Raw genomic sequence first — 15,262 nt, forward strand, 5'->3', positions numbered from 1 at the left:
TCACAACCAGTGTACACGTGATTTGTTGACGCATTTTGACTCCGTCAAGATCGGGATTTGGGTTACATAAATGCACACCCATATTTAAGAAAATAACCTTATTAAATATGCGCCAAAAGACTACGCGTTATTATACTTTTAGGTAGGACCGTGAAATTTACTAAACGGCCCATCCCGGAATCTAAGTTTTCTTTTTTTAAAGAAAAAATAAATAATACTTGAGGGCACTGCAATTTTTGTATTGTTTTTTTTTAATTTTATTTTGCGAAAAGCCTCTTTTATTTTTATGAGTATCCTAAAATGACTACATTTTTTATTAAATTTGTCTATAAATACAAAAATCAATTTTTTACATACTATCCGAGAATATCAAAACAAAAATACGGACAAAATGAAACTCAAACCCACTAACCGGATCGAAATGACGAAGAACTTGAATGAAAGCAAATCTGTCCGAAGACAATTATTGCACCAAAATCACTCGAATCTGCCCGGAAACTTAAACAATAGACGAAGCTCAATGGAGGGGTGTTTGGCGATGACGAGAACTGAAGCAGCAGCAACAAAGCAGCCATGGCCGTGCGAAGCTGGAGAAGAAGAAGCATCGAGCAGCAGCAACAAAGCAGCCATGGCCGCGCGAAGCTGGAGAAGAAGAAGCATCGAGCAACAACAACAAAGCAGCCATGGCCGCGCAAAGCTGGAGAAGAAGGCGCAGCAGCAGCACAATGGAGCAGCAGTAGCAACGAAGAAGAAGACGCAACGCAGCAGTGAAGGAGGAGAAGCAGCAGCGGGCGACGGGGTGGAGCTGGGTTTCGACGAAGGCTTTCCGGCGACGTGACGACGACAAAGAAGGCGAAGACGAAGAATATGAAGATGGGGCAGCTATGGGAGCTGCTTCGCATCGTCCATGGCCGAGTTTCGAGGGTGGTCGTTTGCTTCGTATGTTTGATGTGTGTGTGCTGTGTATGTGTGTGTGCTGTGTATGTGTGTGTGCTGTGTATGTGTGTGTGTGAGTGTGACGGGGTGATGGGGAAGGGCTGGAGGGGGTGGTCGTTGGGCGAGGGGAAGGGCAGCCATGGGAGAGGACTTGGAGGTTTGAAGAAGAAGAAGGTAAGAGAGGGGGCGGATGGGATTTTTCAACAGTGAAATTTTTTAGGGTTTTGTTTTTGAAATGAAAGATAGGAAAATAGGGGTGTTGGGTCTTTGGGGTTATGGACTGGGTCGACCCGGTTTGAAATGAACCGGGTCGTAGGGAAATGTTGGGTATATTTGGGCCTGTGGTTCAAAATTGAAGAAGAGGCCTAATTCCGATTTTCTTTGTTTTTTTTCTTTTACTTCCTAGTTTATAAAACTAAAATTCTAAATTAAATTATAAACTAAAATATCTTATCAAAAATACTAATTAATTCCAAATAACTATTAACGCACATTTAAATAGCAATTAACGATAAAATCGCACAATTTAGACGTTAAATGCTAAAAATGCAACGTACATTATTTTTTTATGATTTTCTCATTTTTGTAAAACAAACTTAAATAAATACTAAATGAAAATGCGACATATTTTATATTTTTATTAATTTAAACAAATAAACATGCACAGGCAAAAATACAAATAATTATACAAAAATACCACAAAAATACAAACATTGCACACAAAGGAAAATTGTTTTATTTTGAATTTTTGGGAGTGATTCTCATATAGGACGAAAATCACGTGCTCACAGCTGCCCCTCTTAGTCCGAAAACACGATGGGTTTTCGTGCAAAGATAAAGTGAGCGGATACGAGCGATTTTTGCCCGTTCGAGTACTTCGTGTGAAGCATTTTTTGAAAGATTTGGCCGAACCTTTGCTTCGGAGGTTTCCTACATATCCTGGGCTAAACAGTAATCAGGTCAATATAGTTCGGCAAGTTTTGGTAGCTGGGACTACCATGAGACTGCAATGTTACTGCTATTGTATGCTACTTTTACTGTTTGCTGACCTCCTTATTACACCATGCTTAAAAGAAAAATCAAGAAGTTATGCTAGACTACGGATTACAAGATCTCATCTATCTTCCATTTGTTCCTGATGCCTTGCTTTCTTGTCGGCTTGTGTTTCTTCCGGTGCTTTTCTTCTGAGAACTGACGGGGATGACACCGGCCTTTTGCTTTTCTGAATACCAGTTTTCATCATTTTGTTCGGTCCGCTGGGGATATGGCTTCCTTCATTAATCTTTTCGGTGGTTCCTCTGGGGATACGGCTTTCTTCATCAGATTTGTTATGCTGGGCATAATTTAATGTTTACCAGCCGCTTCTTTCAAGATGCGTCTTTTCTTCCTTTTGACTCATGCGCTTGAATTTGTGCTGGGACCTCTTGTTGCAACCTTCTACTTTCTGGTGCTGGGGATTTTTATTGTTTCCTGCTGGGGATTCTTGTTGTAACCTTTTGCCTTCTGGTGGGTTACTGATTTCAAGATCTGCAGTATAAGACTGAAAAGTATTCCTCTCATTATACAGGTGGGCACCTGAATGCAAAAATATGAAATGTATTCCCTCGTTATACTGGTGGGCGACCTAGGACATGAAATGAAAAATAGAAATGTATGCCCGCATTATACTAGTGGGCGACCTAGAAAATGAAAGAACAGAAATGTATGCCCGCATTATACTGGTGGGCGACCTAGAACATGAAATGAAAACAGAAACGTATGCCCGCATTATACTGGTGGGCGGCCTAGAACATGAAATGAAAACAGAAACGTATGCCCGCATTATACTGGTGGGCGACCTAGAACATGAAATGAAAACAGAAAAGTATGCCCGCATTATACTGGTGGGCGACCTAGAACATGAAATGAAAACAGGAAAGTATGCCCGCATTATACTGGTGGGCGACCTAGAAATGAAAAAACAGAAATGTATGCCCGCATTATACTGGTGGGCGGCCTAGAAATGAAAAACAGAAATGTATTCCCGCATTATACTGGTGGGCGCCTAGGACATGAAATGAAAAAATAGAAATGTATTCCCTTGTTATACAGGTGGGCACCTAATGATAAAGACATGAAATGTATTCCCTTGTTATACAGGTGGGCTCCTAATGGTAAAGACATGAAATGTATTCCCTTGTTATACAGGTGGGCGCCTAATGGTAAAGACATGAAATTTATTCCCGTGTTATACAGGTGGGCGCCTAATGGTAAAGACATGGAATTTATTTCCTCGATTCTCCGAGAAAATTTTCACTTATGGCAGAAAATTTTCTGCCCCAGTTCTGGCGATCTTTCTTATGGCGTGTCTTTCGGCCATCATCACCACTTTATTTTCCTATTCAAATCAAAGAAAATTTAGTTAGTTTTTTTTTAAAATATGGCGAGTGGTCATGTCACTCCTGATGGGGATGATTGTTCCCTTCCCCTTATTCATGTTTGGCATTCCCGAAACTTGCTGGTGATGATGTTATTCGCTGGGGATAACATTCTACTGGGGATTGGTTTTCCATTTATCCCTTCCTCGTTCTGTATCTCAAAACTTGCTGGGGGTTATTTTGTTGAAGATGGATTTTCCTTTCTTCCTTTCCCACTCTGTGTTGTCCGACCACCTCGGAACTTGGTCGATATTCGGTCGGAGTCCTGCTGGGGATCCTCTTGGAACTTGACCCACAATTTCCTCAACATGTTTTTCCGGTTCTTCCCCGTACTTTCCTTGCCATTTTAGACCAATATTATTCGGCCTGGCAACCAACGTCTTTTGTCTTATTGCCTTGTCTCTGGCCTGCCCTCTTCACATTTTACGTTGTACCATTTTGGCAACTGGTAGTAAGCTCTGAAATACCTTTCTCAAAAATAAATTTCTGGAAAAAGTCTTTTAAACAAAGAAATGAAAAGATAGAAAAAGATAAAATCTTTCTGAGCAAATGATGGGGAAAAGAAAAGAAATGAACTTATCTGGGTGGTATAACCGATTCCAACGATCATGTTGTGCATTCCGGATTAATCAACCCAGTCTATTTGTGTCGATCAATCTTTCTGATGTCTTCACTTGCTGGGGATAAATAGGTGCCCTCCTCTTTGCAAAATGCGGATCCTTTCCGCCAATCTATCTTGCCGTCTCATAGTGCCCTTCGCGGGGTTTTCACTAATAAGACTCTCTCATTTCTCTCAGTTCCCGTCGCCTTATGGTGCCTGTGAAGGTTTTCACCGATAAGACTCTCTCATTTTTCTTCTCTCAGCTTACGTCATCTTATGGCGCCTGTGAAGGTTTTCACCGATAAGACTCTCTCATTTTGCTTCTCTCAGCTTACGTCGCCTTATGGTGCCTGTGAAGGTTTTCACCGATAAGACTCTCTCATTTCACTTCTCTTAGCTGGGGATTGGAGTGTTGCCGGTAAGATCCTCTCTACTGGGAATTCTTATGGCTATCAATTCTTTCAGCTCATGATCCTCATTCAGTCGGGGACCGGCGTGTTATTCTCGGCTTTCATTTGCCTGTCTTAGCACCCCTCGGATACTGATCTGGAGGTCTTTTTTGGACATCAATATGGGTTTTAGAAGAAAAGGATATAAAATTCAAAATAACTTTGATGGGTAAAACATTACAACTCTTGGAATCAAACTCTTTTTTTTCTTCAAAATTTAAAAACATAACTTCTGCCCCAGTTTTCTTGCTTGGGGATTTTTTTTTTGTTACATTATGACCAAGTCGTGAGGCGCCTACGTATCTTCTTTGAGGAATCAGGTCGAACGTAGTTCACTCGATTCCTTAGTTTTTCTTGCGACCTTCCTCTTTTTTTATTAGTATTATTATTATTTTCTCTTTTTTCATTTTTTCTTTTTCATTAATGATTCCAAGAGAGGGGTATAAAAGGATAAGTAAGGCTCAAAGGGGTAAAGCAAAGGTTAAAAGTGTTTGGATAGAAGAAAGAATTGCCTCCGTCATTTCATTATCCGATAAGCACCAAGTACAAATAAAATAAACAACAAAAAAAATTACACATAATATCTTTTGACTGCATCAGAATTGATAGCCATGTCGATGCATCTTCCTTCGACATCTGTCAACGTAAAGCGCCGTTGGATAATACTCTGGTCACAGTATACGGCCCTTGCCAATTCGGGGCGAACTTGCTTTTTGCCTCGATCTGATGTGGGAGGATCCGTTTCAATACTTGCTGCCCTACTTCAAATTTCCTAGGGCGCACCTTCTTATTGTATGCTCTTGCCATTCTCTTCTGATATAACTGGCCATGGCATACTGCTGCCAATCTTTTTTCATCAATTAAACTTAACTACTCTAGTCGGGCTTTGACCCATTCATCATCATCAATCCCGGCCTCAGCGACAATCCGAAGGATGGAATCTCAACTTCTGCTGGTATCACTGCTTCAGTTCCGTATACCAACGAATAAGGAGTTGCACCTACTGATGTACGAACAGTAGTGTGATAACCCAACAATGCAAACAGTAACTTTTCATGCCACTGTCTGGACCCTTCTACCATCTTCCTTAAAATCTTTTTTATGTTTTTGTTGGCTGCCTCAACTGCACCATTCGCCTTGGGACGATACGGGGTGGAATTACGATGTGTAATCTTGAACTGTTGACATACTTCTTTCATTAAATTGCTGTTAAGATTAGCACCATTGTCCGTGATGATCACTTTAGGGATCCCAAATCTGCAGATGATATGGGAATGAACAAAATCCACCACCGCCTTTTTGGTCACTGACTTGAAAGTCTTGGCCTCCACCCATTTGGTGAAATAATCGATGGTTACCAGAATGAACCTGTTACCGTTTGAAGCTGCCGGCTCAATGGGTCCAATGACATCCATTCCCCACGCAACAAATGGTCATGGCGCTGACATTGTATGCAATTCTGTCGGCGGAGAATGAATCAAATCTCCGTGTATCTGACACTGATGACATTTTCGCACGAAACTGATACAATCATGCTCCATGGTGAGCCAATAATACCCTGCTCGAAGGATCTTCTTTGCTAATACATATCCGCTCATATGGGCCCCACAGACTCCAGCATGTACCTTTGTCATCACTGTCGTGGCTTGACTAGTATCTATACATCTCAGCAATCCCAAATCTGGGGTTCTTTTGTACAGCACTCCTCCACTGAGGAAGAATCCTTTTGACAGTCACCGAATGGCTCTTTTTTGATCTCCGGTGGCCTGCTCCGGGTATATCCCCATCCTGAGGTATTCCTTGACGTCATAAAACCATAGCTCGCCATCCACTTCTTCCTCTATCATGTTGCAATAAGCATGTTGATCACAAACCTGAATATGCAACGGGTCAACATGGATCTTGTTTGGATGGTGCAACATCGATGCTAAAGTGGCCAAGGCATCGACAACTTCATTGTGAACTCTCGGGATGTGTCTGAACTCCACTGATCGAAATCGCTTGCTCAGATCGTGCAAACATTGTCGATATGGTATAAGCTTTAAATCCCGAGTTTCCCATTCACCCTGGATATGATGTACCAGAAGGTCCGAGTCTCCCAAGACCAAGACATCCTGGACATCCATGTATGCAGCTAAACGTAAGCCCAGAATACATGCCTCATATTCAGCCATGTTGTTGGTACAATAGAAACGTAGCTGAGCTGTAACAGGATAGTGATGTCCTGTTTCCGAAATAAGTACTGCTCCTATTCCAACTCCTTTTGCATTCGCAGCCCCATCGAAGAAAAGCTTCCACCCTGGTTCCTCAGTCAGTTCTAACTCCTCTATATGCATCACTTCTTCATCTGGAAAATACGTCCTCAAAGGCTCGTATTCTTCATCAATAGGATTCTCAGCCAAGTGATCGGCCAATGCTTGGGCTTTCATGGCCGTCCTCGTCACATAGACAATGTCGAACTCTGTGAGTAATATCTGCCATTTTGCCAATCTTCCTGTGGGCATAGGCTTCTGGAAAATATACTTTAATGGATCCAGACGTGAAATAAGGTAAGTAGTATGTGACGACAGATAATGCTTAAACTTCTGTGCTACCCAAGTTAGAGCACAACATGTCTTCTCAAGTTGAGTGTACTTATTCTCATAGACTGTAAACTTCTTGCTGAGATAATAGATGGCTTGCTCTTTTCTTCCTGTGATGTCGTGTTGACCCAACACGCAACCAAACGAATGATCCAGGACCGTTAGATAAAGGATTAATGGTCTCCCCGACTCAGGTGGAACCAATACAGGTGGATTTGATAAATATCCTTTGATCTGGTCAAATGCCTCCTGACATTCTGCCGTCCATCCTATCGCGACATCTTTCTTCAGTAACCGAAAAATGGGTTCACAGGTTGCTGTGAGTTGGCAATAAATCTGCTGATGTAGTTCAACCTTCCTAACAGACTCATTACTTCTGTCTTGTTCTTCGGTGGTGGCAAATCTTGGATAGATTTGATCTTTGACGGGTCCAGTTCAATACCTCGCCGACTGACGATGAATCCCAACATCTTTCCAGATGGAACACCAAAGGCACATTTAGCCGGGTTAAGCTTAATATCATACCTTCTAAGTCTTTGAAAGAACTTCCTTAGGTCTGCTACATGGTCTTCCTGATGCTTAGACTTTATGATCACATCGTCCATGTACACCTCGATTTCTTTATGGATCATGTCATGAAACACAATAGTCATTGCTCTCATGTACGTAGCCCCAGCATTCTTCAAACCAAATGGCATCACCCGCTAACAATAAGCTCCCCACGGTGTAATGAAGGCTGTCTTTTCCGCATCTTCCTCATCCATCAAAATCTGATGATACCCAGCATAGCAATCTACAAAAGATCCGATCTCACGTCCGGCACAATTGTCAATCAAGATATGGATGTTGGGTAAAGGAAAGTTGTCCTTTGGGCTTTCCCTGTTCAGATTACGGTAATCGACACACACCCTGATCTTCCCATCTTTCTTTGGCACCGGCACCACATTAGCCAACCAATCAGGATATTGAGTGACACGAATAACCTTTGCTTGCAGCTGCTTGGTTACTTCTTCTTTAATCTTCACACTCATATCCGTTTTGAACTTCCTCAATTTCTGCTTGACGGGAGGGCATGCCGGGTCAGTGGGCAATTTATGAACCACTAAATCTGTGCTTAACCCCGACATGTCATCATATGACCAGGCAAAAATATCTTTGAACTCAATAAGTGTTTTGATCAATTCCTCCCTGATATTTGGTGCAATGTGGATGCTTATTTTAGTTTCTCTGATATTGTCGGCATCCCCTAAATTGATGGCTTCTGTGTCATTTAAGTTGGGCTTGGCTTTTTCTTCAAACTGACTTAACTCCCTGTTTATCTCCTCGAAGGCTTCATCCTCATCATATTCTGATTCATTATCATAATCGACCTCTTGTATAGTTAGTTCAGAATCAGATTGATCTTTTAGACTAGGTTGAAGATCCGTTGTGCATGCCATGTCATTAGAACCAGTATGAAAAGAACTGTTCAGAAAAAAGAAACGAAGGAAACAAAATTAAAAATAACATATAAAATAAGGAATAAAGAAGAAATTTTTTCGTTTTATTGAATTATAGGATAACAAGGTTTCACACTTTGTTGAGCAGTAATAAAAATAAAAAGGAATCTGGATTACAACCTTGGAATAATCCAGAAACAAAAAGGAAAATCAGAGCCAACTACCAGGTCTCCCTCCGAGTAGGAAGATGAGTAGCTGTCCAATTGTTGACATTGGCCCTAGGCCCCACAAACTATATGTCTGCCTTACTGGAACCCTCTCCAGCTTCTATTGTGTTGACATCTACGAACATTCTTTCTAAGCCCTCATCCAAATCTCCATCTGGCCCAATCAATGGTCCACGAATTTTCGGGACTGACGACCTTGTGACACCTGCTCTAACAAAAGATCTAGAGAGACGCGGAACTGGCTTGGGAAGAACCCAAACTTTCTTCTTCATTTTCCGAGCTCGCTTTATATCTGCTGCAGTTGGTTTGAACCCCAATCCGAAAGTCTCTAAATTCTTGGGCAAAGAGACAGGTTGAACAATTCCCTGGAGCTCAGTCCCCAGACCTTTTCCTAACACGAACCCATTACTTAGCATCTCCGAAACTATCATGACGGTTGCGGAAGCTATCCTGGGGTGTGGAATGCTTTTACCCTCGGGAATCTTGTTTGCTGATACTGCATCAAAAATCTGGTAAACCCAGGGACCTTTGTCATCGTTGGTTTCTATGAATGGCACAATGGCACCTCCCATGGTGCACGCAGTGTCTTCCCCATGCAACACGACATCTTGTCTGTCCCATTCAAACTTGACCATTTGATGCAATGTGGATGGCATTGCTTTGGCCGCGTGGATCCACGGTCATCCCAACAAAAGGTTATAAGATACCGCGACATCCAATACCTGGAACTCCATAGTAAAATCGACCGGGCCGATGGTCAACTCGAGTATAATATCCCCCACGGTATCTGTTCCACTTCCGTCAAACCCTCGGACGCAAACGCTGTTCTTGTGGATTCTATCATGGTCAATATTCAATTGGTTCAGTGTGGATAACAGACAAATATTGGAACTTGAACCGTTATCCACCAACGCCCGAGTAACTGCCGAATGTTCACATTTGACAGTCAAGTAGAGAGCTTTATTATGTTCCGTGCCCTCCACTGGCAAATCGTCATCAGAGAACGTTACCCTGTTTACCTCAAAAATTTTGTTGGCAATCGTTTCAAGGTGGTTCACTGAAATTTCATTGGGCACATGAGCTTCATTTAGTATCTTCATCAGGGCCCGGCGATGCTCGTCCGAATGGATCAATAGTGATAACAACGAGATCTGGGCCGGTGTTTTCTTCAATTGTTCAACAACGGAGTAATCCTGCACTTTCATCTTTTTCAGGAATTCCTCCGCCTCTTCTTCTGACACGGGTTTCTTTGTTACTGCTGGGTTGGACCTTCTCAACTCCACGGGAGTAAAACACCGTCCCGATCGAGTCAGTCCCTGCGCCTCACAACTATCCTCCTCCACTTGCTTTCCCTTGTACATTACCACTGCCTTTTCATACTTCCAAGGCACCGCCTTGCTATCAATCACTGGCAATTGGACTACCGGCTTTATGATGACCGGTTCCCTGTAGACCCCTTTCACAACAACCACGGGTGCAGATGATGCTCCCGATACTACCAACTTGGCTGGCTCTGGTTTCTTTGTAGCGGTGGATGGATTCTTCCCTAATATCACCACTGGCTTGACATCTTCCCCCTTCAACTGTACCCCTACTTCCCCACCGGTCAATTTTTCTTTCGGAGTGGCACGGATCATCATCACTGTCTGTGAGAGTTTCTTTGGCTCCCCTCCTTCTTGGACAAGCTCGATCATGTGGGCTTCGTGGTGCTTTGACAATGGGTTCTGGTTAATATTGGGTGCCTCCGGTGCCTGTAACTCGATCTTGTTGGTATCAATAAGATCTTGTATCGCATTTTTCAGCCTCCAACATTTCTCGGTATCATGTCTAGGAGCTCCTGAACAATATTCACATCTTACCGAGTGATCCATATTTTGGGGTAAGGGATTTGGCAACCTAAGCTCAACAGGATTTAATAATCTCAAATGCCTTAATTTGTGGAACAAAGCAGTATAAGTTTCTCCCAACTCAGTAAAGGTTCTTTGCCTCTGCAGTCTTTCATTTCTGGAAGCCGGATTCCCCCTGAAACCTATCCCTGGAGGGTTCCTGTAGGCTTTTGGCGGTGGATAGGTGTTTTGTGGTGGTGGGTAGGTATTATGTGGAGGTAGGTATGTATTGTGGGGAGCTGGCGCGCGCCATTGTGGGCGAGCCGGAGGTTGAGTATATGTCTGGGCTTGATGGACGGGGAAATGTTGTTCTTGTGGTGGGTAGTAGGGTTGTGGAGGGTAATTTGGAATGTGTGGGTAGTTTAGATGATGGGGTCTGGGTTGGTAATGAGGGGAAGGACCTCTAGATCTGGACCAATTGCCTGCCTATATGATCGTAACCTCCTCTCTCCTTTTCTTTCCGAGCGCACCTCCCGTGCCGCTCTGAATGGCCTGAGTTGTTGCCTTAATTGCCGAGTAACTCAGGATCTTATTGGACTTAAGTCCCTCTTCTATCATACCTCCCATTTTCACCACTTCATTGAAGGATTTGCCAACTGACGTCACCAAGTGACCGAAGTAAGTCGGCTCTAGAGTTTGTAGAAAGTAATCTACCATTTCTCCCTCTCTCATTGGGGGATCAACTCTGGCTGCCTTTTCTCTCCATCGGAACCCAAATTCCCAGAAGCTCTCTCCGGGTTTCTTCTCAAGCTTTAGCAATGTGAGACGGTCTGGGACTATCTCAAGGTTGTATTGGAAGTGTCCTGCGAAAGCATGTGCCAGATCATCCCAAGTGTACCACCTGCTCGGATCTTGTCTTGTATACCACTCTAATGCCGACCCGCTCAAACACTGGCCAAAGTAAGCTATCAGTAGCTCATCTTTTCCCCCCGCTCCCCTCATTTTGCTACAAAAGCCCCGTAGATGTGCCATAGGATCGCCATGCCCTTCGTATAAATCGAATTTGGGCATCTTGAACCCTGCTGGTAATTGGACGCCAGGGAAAGGGCATAGATCCTTGTAAGCCACGCTGACCTGTTTTCCTAACCCGTGCATGTTCCTGAAGGATTGCTCCAGGCTTTTAAACTTCCGCATCACCTCGTCCTGCTCTGGGCTCTTAGCCGGCTTTTCAATCTTCACCGGGACCTCAAAGTGGGGATTATAGGTATGTGGTTTGGGTGCTTTGAATGTGAGTTCGGGGGGGGTGATATTGTGTATCGTGAGCCTGAATCAATGGCTCACTAGACGATCTGTGCAATGGGGCTGGGGCAGGCGCCACAAAGACGGGAACATTTGGTGGAGGAGGATTCTGATTGGGTGGTGGAGCTTGGGGATCATAGGCCTCTCTTCCTTGATAGTAGTGATGGATTGGGAAACTCGTTGAAGGACCAGGAGAGGGGTATTCTGACGTGTGTCCTGGTTGGAGAGTAGGAGTAACAGGTAATTCATGCCCCTTTTGGGCTCTAGCTAAGGCTATCTGCATTTCATTCATTTCCAGCCTCATCTTTTCCATTTTTTCCATGGCTTCCTTCAGCATCTGATTTGCCGTCTTTTCTAACTCAACACTGTTGTCTGAACCAGTCATGCTTTCTGGTATGGGCCCTTTTGATCTTGTTTGATAATGGTATGGTGCCAGTACGCTTTAACAAACTAACTGATATAGATTGGAAAAACAACAAACTTGTCAGTGTTAGAATCTTAACAAATATTGTAATTGCACGTTGGGGGATGCCATGTTCTTAGGCAGTTAACCATTTCTAACATGCTTTTGCTCTGACCGCATGCATCATCCCGACTTATTTTATTTGTACCTCTTTCGAGTGTTTTAGGGACCTTTCTTTTCTTCTTCTTCTCTCTCTCTTTTTCCTTTTTTTTAATTAAGGTCGAATCCTATAGAGATTGCCTACGTATCGTGACCCCGCACGAATCAGACCAGGCGTAGTTCATGCATCCGTAAAATAAAGACCCAATTTTACATTTTATTACCCAAATATGCTATTACAAACTGTTATTTGAACGAAAACAAACAAAATACAGACTCCATACTATTAACAATTCTTGAAGAGAACATAGGGGTAGACAACAGACTCTGAAAAACAAACAAGTGCAGACTTGAACTAGGGATACATTAAAGCCTTGAATTTTGGTGCCCGCGAGGCATTGTTCGGCCTTTCCGCGGGCTTTGGTGTAAGATCCCTTTGTAAGCTTTTCAACTCATTCATGATCCGGTGGACGTAGCCCATGATGGAGGCAAGAAGGGTATCACGAGGTATTTGCTCACATGCTAGGCATCTCATGTAGATGTAGTGCCCAATCTCATCAATCCTACCCCAGATGTTATCCCTTTCCCCTAGCAGTTGCTCTATTCGCCGGTTCTTTAGTCCCAGTACTTGAGCATTGTCGGCGAGTTGATCCTGAAACCTCTCCATTTGTTCTTCCATTCTGGCCATCACATCATAACAACGCCTTCTGTCTGCTTGGGCATCTCAGATTTGTTTAAAGATCCACTCCTGAAGAGTGGAGTTTGTTTCTCTTAATAGTCCAATGCTTATTTCAGAATCCCTTATGACTTGTTGTAGATGTTTTCTCCGTGTCATTGTACCTTTTGCCCATCTGAACCGCATTCTCGCTATGCAAACCTCGGATCTCTCCAAATCCTCTTGGCTTTTGCTGACCTGACTCCTCAACTTTGCTATCAACCTCTCATTGGACCGACTTTTCTGTTGGTCACCGGCATTCTTTCTATCTTGGCAGATTCGGGCTCTCAGGGCCTTGTTCTCTTGAATCAACTTGCTTTTCTCTCCTGTATCAGCATCAATTTGCAAGCTGCTTTGGTATTTTAGCCCCTCAATTTGCTGTTTTAACTTGCCAATCTCTTTTGCTAGCCAACCCCATTGTGCTTGCGATGATTCTACAAAGTCTTGGACGTGAGCTCTCTTAGTTGGTCTCTGGTGCTCAAGCTCTCTTCTGTACCATGTGAGGTATTTTGGCGACACTTCGCCTTTGGCCCGGTCTTGTACACGAGTATCTACTTTCAGGGTTTGACATTCATTCCAGATTCTCCGAACGACTGCTTCAGGGAACTGCCCACCAGGCCCAATTTCGACCACCTGGCCATTGAGATCCTCTTCCTTTGGGACTATTTGGTATCGCCCCAACTGTCTCAACACTCTGTATGGCGCGTAGGGCTGGATACTTTGGAGACCCATCAACAACAAATGAGATTCGGTGGCTGACATGTGTATGATTTCATCTATGGGTAGCCACCCAAATTCCCATTCTATCTAGTTTGCTGAGACGGAACGCAACAGAGCGACCCATTCAGCGACCCCTTCTGGCAGGCTAAACCCGTTGACCCTTGTGGAAAACTCTTCTATACAAGTCTTTTGTGACGACTCATATTTCAGAAACTGAGGGCGATGACATAGGTGTTCTATCATCCACATTTGCAGTAGTACATTGCAACCCTCAAAGAAACCTCCTCCGGTTTTGCAAACAGTGAGAGCGCGGAAGATGTCTGCTATTATCATTGGTGCCAGAGTGCTGTTGTTTTGCTTGAGCAAAGTGCTGACGACCCCAGCGACTTGTATGTTAATATTCGCGTCTTTTCTCGGGAATACCAGAAGGCCCAGAAAGGCTACCATGAAAGCAATGCACCTATGTCTTTCCCATTTCAGCTGGTTTTCCCCGCTGCAGATCTTTCCCTCGGGATTGTTGAACCCTCCAAAATGACCGTATCTGTCGTACAGGAATGCCAAACTACAAAAACCTTCAGATAATTCTGGGTTGTGTATAACTCTGCGGATCTTCACGGTGTCTAAAAATCTGTGTATGGTCACGGTCCTTGGTGCAATAAGATACTGCTCTCTCATAGGGACTTTGGGACTCCCGATGTACCCTGCCAGTTCTTCCAGTGTTGGTGTGAGCTCAAAGTCTGAGAAATGAAATACATTGTGTGTTGGGTCCCAGAATGAAATTAGCGCCCTTATAATGTCCCCTCTCGGAACAATGTCCAGTAACCCAACTAAGTTTCCTAAGTACATTTTGACTGTATCTCGCCCTGATTCTTCTAAGTCGTTCCACCACATGCGTAAGCCCAAGGGGATCCCATTTATAATGGCCTTAGATGAATTCCTACTCGTGCTCATTCTGCACATTTATTAAGGTGATTTAGACAAAAAGCAAAATCTTTATTTGACTCATAAACTAATTTTCCTATTTTTCCCTAATTTTTGAGGAAAAGAAAGACTGATTCTCCAAATACGGCCTTTTGACTCTTCAGGGATGAAGATTTTAAGGCTGTAGGGATTTAACCAGCCGAAAGGTAAAAGAATGACCAAAGGTGGATGCTTATGCAAAGTCAGCCTTCCAGCGCCCCTTTAGGGAATGTTCGGCTATTTTTGCAACATGGCATCGCCTGACTCTTTTATAAAAGTGGCAACATTTTGTCATTTTTTCTTTTCTGGTCGTTTTTGCAAAATGGGAAGTTGGACCCGATGAGGGTTGCATACGTATCTCACACCCTGTGAGAATCAAACCGGCGTAGTTCGGGTTGAAGGAAAAACTTATAAAGAAGAAAAAGAGCATTTTTGCAAAGAAGGATTTCTAAAGAATTTTTTTTTTTTTTTTGAATTTTGAAAGAAAAACTTCTAAAGAAGAAAGAAAATATTTTTTGGAATTTTACTT

This window comes from Nicotiana sylvestris, chromosome 3 (genome assembly GCF_000393655.2).
Source record: "Nicotiana sylvestris chromosome 3, ASM39365v2, whole genome shotgun sequence".
In the NCBI taxonomy this organism is placed as follows: domain Eukaryota; kingdom Viridiplantae; phylum Streptophyta; class Magnoliopsida; order Solanales; family Solanaceae; genus Nicotiana; species Nicotiana sylvestris.